Raw genomic sequence first — 9,297 nt, 5'->3', positions numbered from 1 at the left:
TTCGCCGTCGTTGCTAGTTTTGCGGATGAGCTATATGTTCTTGCATTGTATTTACGAGGTTTCACTGACGGTTCTGCATTTCTTTAACGCTTTTGATAATAATTATTAATAATCATAACGATTATTAACTGCCCTTGTATCAATTTCTCAAATGCTTGGTTTTGATTTGGCGACAACAAAATTCGGCAGATCTCACGCGTTATGGGAATCGGTTATATGCGAAGCAAGCAGCGACTACTTTTATGCTATATTGTAGGACTTTGAGCCAAGCGTTACGAGGTGGATCGACGTGTTTTTAAATGCGAAGCATTTCTTAGCGAACCTCAGGCACTTTGGCCGTTTCTATCTATCTATCTATCTATCTATCTATCTATCTATCTATCTATCTATCTATCTATCTATCTATCTATCTATCTATCTATCTATCTATCTATCTATCTATCTATCTATCTATCTATCTATCTATCTATCTATCTATCTATCTATCTATCTATCTATCTATCTATCTATCTATCTATCTATCTATCTATCTATCTATCTATCTATCTATCTATCTATCTATCTATCTATCTATCTATCTATCTATCTATCTATCTATCTATCTATCTATCTATCTATCTATCTATCTATCTATCTATCTATCTATCTATCTATCTATCTATCTATCTATCTATCTATCTATCTATCTATCTATCTATCTATCTATCTATCTATCTATCTATCTATCTATCTATCTAGCCACCTACGTCTGGGCGCTCTCCTGGTCGTCTCCATATAACTTTTAATATACCAAAATTGGCATAGCAGGTGATTATTTATTTGATTTGTATACATACAAGCACAAGGACACAGAGAAAAGAGGGAGAGAGCAAGCTGGCAACTGCCACCAAGAGGGGCACAACGCCTGCCTGCTCTTTCGGGAGGAGGGAAGAGACAGAGGAAAGGAAGTTAGGAGGAGAAAAAGAGGAAAGGAGATAGGAAAGTGAAGAAAAAAAATTGACGAAGACTTGGACAAAAAAAAATTCGGCAGATCCCACGCACTGTGGGAATCGATGTAATGCGAAGCAGCCAGCAAAGAGCTGCATACATCGCCTTGTTTGTCTTTGAGCCAAATGAAATCATTCATGCCATGGCATCTAGTCCACCATATATCGCATGTTTGCCATGCACGCATGCATGTACAATCCAGTGTACACCATGCCAATGAAACGCATATTCTGGTATATACAATGCGTGACCTGTCGCTTATGTTCATCACGCACTCGAGTCGTGCCATACCAATTTCGGTATATATCCAGTTAACAAAACTACCGGAAGCGCACCATGACAGTTGCATGTAAATCATACCGTACATGACATGCATAACATGATTCGCATGTTAAGACCTCTCATTTATGTTCGTCATACAGTCACATCGCGCAATACCAATTTTGGTGTATATCAAAGGAGCGAAATGGCCGCGAGTGCACCATGAGTAGAGCATGTAAATCATGCCATGCATGACATGAATATTATGGTTTTTCATGTTACCACCTGTCACTAATGTTCATCATACAGTGTTATCGCGCAATACCAGTTTTGGTGTATATCAAGCTATCGAAACGGCCGCGATTACACCATGAGCGTGGCATGTAAGTCATGATATACATGGCACGCATGTCATAGTTTTCATGTTATCACCTGTTATTCATGTTCTTCATACAGTCACATCGCGCAATACCAATTTTGGTGCATATCAATCTAGCGAAACGGCCACGAGTGCGCCATGAGCATGGCATGTAAATCATGTCGTACATTTCATGCATGTCATGATTATCATGTTACCACCTTTCATTTACGTTCGTCATGCAGTCGCGTCGCGCAATACCAATTTTGGTGCATATCAATCTAGCGAAACGGCCATGAGTGCGCCATGAGCATGGCATGTAAATCATGGCGTACATGTCATGCATGTCATGATTTTCATGTTACCACGTCTCATTTACCTTCGTCATACAGTCGCTTCGCGCAATACCAATTTTGGTGTACATCGAGCTAGCGAAGCGGCAGCGAACGCATCATGAGCGTGGCAATTAAGTCATGACATACATGACATGCATGTCATGGTTTTCATCTTACCAACTGTCACTCATGTTCTTCACACAGTCACATCGCGCAATACCAATTTTGGTGTATATCAATCTACTGAAACTGCCGCTAGCGCATCATGAGCGTGGCATGTAAATCAGGTCGTACATGACTTGCATGTCATGATTTTCATGCTACCACGTCTCACTTACGTTCGCCATACTGTCGTGTCGCGTAACACCAATTTTGGTGTATATCACGCAAGCGAAACGGACGCGAATGCACCATGAGCGTGGCATGTAAATCATGACATACATGTCATGGATGTCATTGTTTTCATGCTACCACCTGTTATTCATGTTCTTCATAAAGTCACATCGCACAGTACCAATTTTGGTGTATATCAATCTAGCGAAACGGCCGCGAGTGCGCCATGAGCGTGGCATGTTAATCATGTCATACATAACATGCATATCATGATTTTCATGTTACCACGTGTCAGTTCTGTTCGTCATACAGAAATGTCTCGTCATACCAGTTTTCGTATGTATCCCTTCATTTAAACGGCCGCGAGCGCCCCGAGACCATGTCATGTGAATCATGCTGCACATGACACGCGCGTCGTGATTTGCATGTTAGGACCTGTCATTATGTTCGTCATGAACTCTTGTCACGCCGTACCAATTTTGGTATATATGAAATTAGCGAAACGGCCGCAAGAGCCCAAAGGCCGTGGAATGTAAATCATGCTGTTCATGACATGCGTGTCATGATTTTTATGATATGACCTGTCATTTATGTTTGTGATAAGGCCATGTTATGACACACCAATTTTGGTACACATCCGATTAACGGAACGGCCAGGGAGCCCAGAGGTCGTGGAATGTAAATCATGCTGTTCATGACATGCGTGTCATGATTTTCATGATATGACCTGTCATTTATGTTCGTAATAAGGCCATGTTATGACACACTAATTTTGGTATACATCCGATTAACGAAACGGCCAGGAGAGCACAAAGTCGTAGGCGGCTAGATAGATAGATAGATAGATACGCTCAAAGTCGCAGAAGTTCGCTAAGAAATGCTTCGCATTTAATACTTAAACACACACACAAAAAAAAGGAACGCTTATCAGTGTATAACGAACACGATTCACTGATCATGACATGAATAACGCAAACTACCTGTCGCGTACGTCATGAAACCCTTTCTCTCAGTCACGTGTGGCACATACCCGTATTCCGGAGTTTATGTTATGCGGGTATGTGCCACAGGTGGTACAGAGCCTCAACCAACACAGTAACCGCGAACATACGCATTGACACGCAAGGAAAGTGATAATGGTAATAATTGTTGGGGTTTTATGTCCCAAAACCACGATATGATTATGAGATACGCCGTAGCGAAGGGCACCGGAATTTTGACCATCTGGTATTCTTTAAAGTGCACCGAGATCGCATAGTACGCGGGCATCTAGCATTTTGCCTCTATCGAAATGCGACCGCCGCGACCGGTATCCAACCCGCGACCTTCGGGTCAGCAGCTGAGCACCGTAACCGCTACACCACCGCGGCGGACGCAAGGAAAGTAAGACAGAACACCCCTGGAAGACGCTCAACTACCATGCACTTGATCACGTGGTCCACAACGTGGACCACGTCGATTATGCAAGAACCGGGGTCAATGCTTCCTACAATAAAGCTGCCGAGAAAACCAGGCCTCTCATCATTACCGGTGACTTCAACATTCATTGATGAAGACCCAACAACGCCTGGTCTTTATACTGCATGAAAGATGGCTTGGATGTGGACAGGGCATCAAAAGATCTCGCTGCCACGTACACGACGGGAAGCATCATAGATCATTTCATCGTAAGAGGCATTCAGCATTTCCACCAGCTGCACTATATCTGGCATTTCGCTACACTTAGACCACTCGCAGCCGCGATCACGAACGAATCCGATTAACAAGTCCGGTCCAGCTGCTGGTGCTCACTGATCACGGTGATGATAACCTCGTTCGAGAAATGTCAAGAACCCCTTCAGGGGCGTAGCCAGGGGGGGGGGGGGTTCGGGGGGTTCAACCCCCCCCCCCCCCCGAAATTTTTCAATTTTGCTTGCGTACATATATACACACACATAGAAACGCACGCACGAACATCCATAAAGTATGGTTGAACCCCCCCCCCCCCCCCCCCCCGAAAAAAATTTCTGGCTACGCCCCTGAACCCCTTCTACACATAAACTCGGGTTCGTGAAACGTGCGTGCGTTCTCCGTCATAACGGACAAGTATAAGCATAACAACTGTAACTGTGAGTGTAACGTAGGTGCAGTGAGCCTGCGCGTGCCACTAGGATGTGTATATATGTCTAGGGAAACTTTCGTGAATGAAGCTTAGTTGCGAGTAACGCCTGTCCTGTGCATCTGTGTTCTTTCTTTGTCCTGTTCGGATTCGCGCTATCCAGTTTTGAAGAATATAAGCACTATATATCAGCTTACCGCGTCTGTTGTCAATAACACCCATTTTGCTGTTGGCATCGCTAGGCAACTGTAAACAACTGGTTATATAATACATATGCGACTCTTCAACATATGGGTGCGCGTATACCACTTTTACATTTCTCTAGCGTCATTCCCTAACGTCTCACTCAATGTGAAAAATTACGCCACAGTCACCACACCGCACATGCTTTGCATAACATCGATTCCCACGGTACGTGGGATCTGCCGAATTTTTGTAAGTGTAGTAGCTGTGTGCGCATCGTGGGCTTACCAGCCACGTCGAAAACTCTGGCGTTTAAAAGGTAACTTATGGTGCGACGTAACGTCAACCCTCACGTTGGAGTACATACGTCAGTATTATCGAAACTAAGTGCACATTATGGTGCAATCATGTGAATATTATATGTAACTTTCGTTAATGTATTCCTTCGGGGTCGAGCAACGCTTCAAAATAGCTTGCTGAAGCATAAGAATACGGATGTAATGTTTATTAGACTGCTTTAAAAGTGGAGCCAACACTGGAACCACAGACGTTAATCTGGTATGACGCCTGTATCGTAGGAGTACATATTGTATGCAGTGTTTATTGCTTTCTTGTAAAATTAGATGGCCAGCACCACAGCCACAATTGACGTTGCACCGGTATTACGCCTGCAAAGGCTGTTTTTCCAAACCAAGTCATAGACCTGGCGTCGCTCTGTTGTACAATATCTGAGTGCCACAAAGTATGCTTGGGTTCGATTCCTGCTGGGATCCTTATATTTATTCTTTCCATTCGTCGGGTCAACGCTGCAGATGTTGGTTTCTCTTAACGCTCTCGCATTTAAATTACCAATGTCTGTTCTCGCCGTTCCTGGGTAGATATAAGCTGTCAATCACCTCTGGCGCATACCCGTGCACCGCGGCCCGTGGTAAACGGGTATGTGCCACACGTATCTAGAGGAATAGGTGTGATGACGTACGTAACAGAATTTTCAAGTTATTCATGTCATGACCCGACAGTCATATTCGTAAAATCCTCTTGCCCTCCCATGCCAGTTTTGGTCTACACCAAGTTACGGAGGCGATCACGAGTGCACCCATACGTAGGTGGCTAGATAGATAGATACGTAGATAGAAACGCTCAAAGTTCCGAAGGTTCGCTGAGAAATGCTTCGATTTTAATGTATTGTACTTCAATATGAATATACGAAAGACCTGTCAAGCATTACCCTAACAAGACGCGCGAGGGCCGCAGAAGGGAGACGATACTGAAAAGAACGCCCCTATTTTGTCTTTTCTTCCTTCAGTGGTCGTTACGCGTCTTCATTCCAGCAAGCGTGTACCGACTAGCCCAGAGACAAGTTTTAAGACATTGCATTCATGACTGAAGAACAACAAGTTACGATCTCTTGAACGATTCCGGTGATAGCGTTGAGAGCTGGAGTGCAAAATTTTATCAGCCACTTCACTGACGACGACTCAGTATGTGCTGGAAGTACAACAACGCACTCGGCTACAGCAACTGTACGCTTATCGAGACACCCTGTCGCTTTGGCGGCTATGTAAATTGTTTGGAGATATCATATGCTTACTCTGTGGCCGTTGACAGACAGCTCATAGACAAGAGTGGTAGTGCTGATTGTTGTCCTTCTGGGTAGCGTGAGCGGCAACACGCCAGTAGAGTAAGAGCGAGACTTACCTTGTGCATCATTTGCCTGTCACTTGAGGAAACGTTCGACGGGAAATGTTTTGCTGAGTCAACAAAAAGCCCGTCAACTCGCTTTGATAACTGAATGTACAAGACAAAGTCTAGCGAATCTGTTCAGAGTTCAAGCAAAAAGATAATAAAAGAAATGTGCTGTTAAAAAATCGAGTAATTCGTTTACTAACACTCTGCTCACGTGACAATAGCGCGAATAAGTTATTCGGAGGAAATAATAATTTGAGCGTTATGCCTCGTGTTAAGTTTAGCCTTGCCAGTGTTACATTGACAGTACTAAACAATATTCTTCCAGTAACGACAATACCAAATCTCTTCCTGATGTTCACAATTGAATATTTACAGAGAATATTGAAAGAAAAAAGACGACCGAACAAGACAACGCCAGCACTCCTGTTTATTCCGCATGTACCGACCAGACTCGAACACGAAGAAGGACAGGCATGATCATGTTTATATATAAGTGAGAACGATGAAATATGTGAAATGTGCTTACACTAATCTCTCCTGAATACTTAGTTTTATTTATGATACACTACCGGCGTGGCCGCTACTGCGAATGAACGGAGGCAGTTGCCATCTTTCTTTCCCATCTTGGCCGGCGTCGCCACTGCCACGCATGTGTAATAGGCGTGGTTGCTGTCTGGCCGTGTAAAAACCCACCGGTGAGAGTGGCTAGCACTCGTCGGGCACGCAGCACTCGTCGGGCTTGGTAAAAAAACACACACACACACACACACACACACACACACACACACACACACACACACACACACACACACACACACACACACACACACACACACACACACACACACACACACACACACACACACACACACACACACACACACACACACACACACACACACACACACACACACACACACACACACACACACACACACACACACACACACACACACACACACACATTCCAAGGTCAATCTAAATAGGTCGCGAAAGTCGGAACGAAAAGTGGTCGGAAACCTATTGCGACAAACATCAACACCCGCGTGACGATTAAAGCGCTACTCGGTGAGGGGGGACAAATAATGAAAACAAAAAATTAATTAAACGTTTATTTTCATTAGTTTTAATTTTATCTGTCACGAATTAAATTAGTAGATTACTTTAATCAAACTTTAGTCTTGGGTATGTGGTTGAGTGGCCATTTTTTGTCGTTTATTTTCAGAAACAGCGGGCACATGCCGGCAGTCTGGTAACATGGGCCAACGGTTTTGCGCATTTTCAGATGCAAATGGCGTCGCTCGTTCTTGCGCAGTAGGTTTGTGCCTGTAGTCCGTAGGTGATTTCCTCGCATAAGCGTTGTTTTCTAGTCGTGGTACTTGGCAGAAGGTAATATAGCCCATCGCAGCCATCGGGAACCGTTTCAGTGACTGTGTTTTGCCAGCGCACGGCCGGCTGCTGTCCCCCTTCGAGACGATGAGTCCGCCACGCTACGTGAAGAAACGCTGCGCTGTCTACGGATGCAAGAGCAACACGTGTGCAAGGTTTGTGTGCACGTTGAATTGTTATGCTACTTCTGATTTCTGTGTTATATATTTTGGGGTAATATCCTGTTCAACTGCAATATTTCACCAATAAAATACACCTTATTTATCAAATCTATCTTTTTCGTCTTCTCGTTATCTTGCAGGCTTCCATTATGGAGCCGTCATAGTTTACGCGCTGGCAACGCCAAAAAAAGAACTGTTTGTCAGAACACAGCAAAATATTTGCAAATTCATTGCAACGTTGGGAATATTAAGGAGACAAGAAATAGGAAATGAAACAATTAAGTAGTGATGTCAATAATTTTTGATGGCCTATTTTCTACGTATCGTAAGATAAGATGCACCTTACCTACCGCACGCCGATTCGCCCGTGCGTTCGGCTGCTGGCGTTCCGAATCAAGACGTCGCGCACAGCTTCCAATTACCGTACACACACAACTTCTATTACACATGTCAACCAGTTGAACAGCAAGCACGGTGCGCAAGCAAGCTATGCGTCAGCAATCAGTCGAAGGACGCAATGATGAATGTTCTCGATGTTCGATAACGTTCTCGAGTACAGTGAGCCTGAACACCGACTGCAAATCTAGCGCAAACAGTCAAGATTCACCAAATGTCGAAGTAAATGGCATCTCGCACGATGTCACTGCTCTAATGCAACTATGTTTACAGATCTGGACCTAGCGAACACGCCCGGGCGTGACACGAAAAGAGACCGATGAAGCCGTGAAGAGAGTTCGCGAGCACATGGCAACATTCGCCGTACGTTTCATTAGTTACACCGTTAACCGCGCAGTCGATCCATACCTGTCGATGACTCGAAATCACTTCTAATATCCGCTTGAAGAAACACACACACATAATGCCGTTCTGCCGAGCGTAACACGGCACTGAGGCTAAAAGATCGGTTACTTCTCAACACACGCTAGCAACGCGCCGGACGGTCTGGAAGGGATATGGCCGCCGCCACCCAATGTTGCCCGCGTGCAGCCTACCTTTGCGGTACTCTGATTTTCCAGTGACTCTACAACTAGCCACCGGCTAGACACGTGGGCTTCTACGGAAGTTACGCTACCAGTTTACATATACCTTGCACATTCTGCGGAAAGCAGACACTGCTATGAACAACTCAGCGAAAGCTTGCAGTTTTGCTCGGCAAGGAGAGTTTAGAATTGGAGCGCGAAGTTGCAGTTTTCTTAGACGCTCTTTTTTAGTACAGAGGCCTGCGCTCACTCTCTTAGGAGCTGCCGGCGCCTGCTGTGTGACGTCGCACAGCGGATAGCATGCTATTGGCCGACATAAATAAAGAGCGCTGTTTCGATCGAATACGCTTCTTGCCACGGGGTGCTGCCAGGTGCCGGCGCCGCGCTCCATGGTCTGCTAACCTTACACAGTATCCAGACTTGCGTGCACCGGAACTACAACGGGAGAGAGCGATCTCGTCTGATCACTCGAACTCAAGGTCATGACGCGCGCTGCCGTGATATCGTTTCCCCGTGCTATACC

This window comes from Rhipicephalus sanguineus, chromosome 3, assembly GCF_013339695.2.
Source record: "Rhipicephalus sanguineus isolate Rsan-2018 chromosome 3, BIME_Rsan_1.4, whole genome shotgun sequence".
NCBI classification, from domain to species: Eukaryota; Metazoa; Arthropoda; class Arachnida; order Ixodida; family Ixodidae; genus Rhipicephalus; species Rhipicephalus sanguineus.
This window is presented reverse-complemented; position numbering follows the sequence as displayed.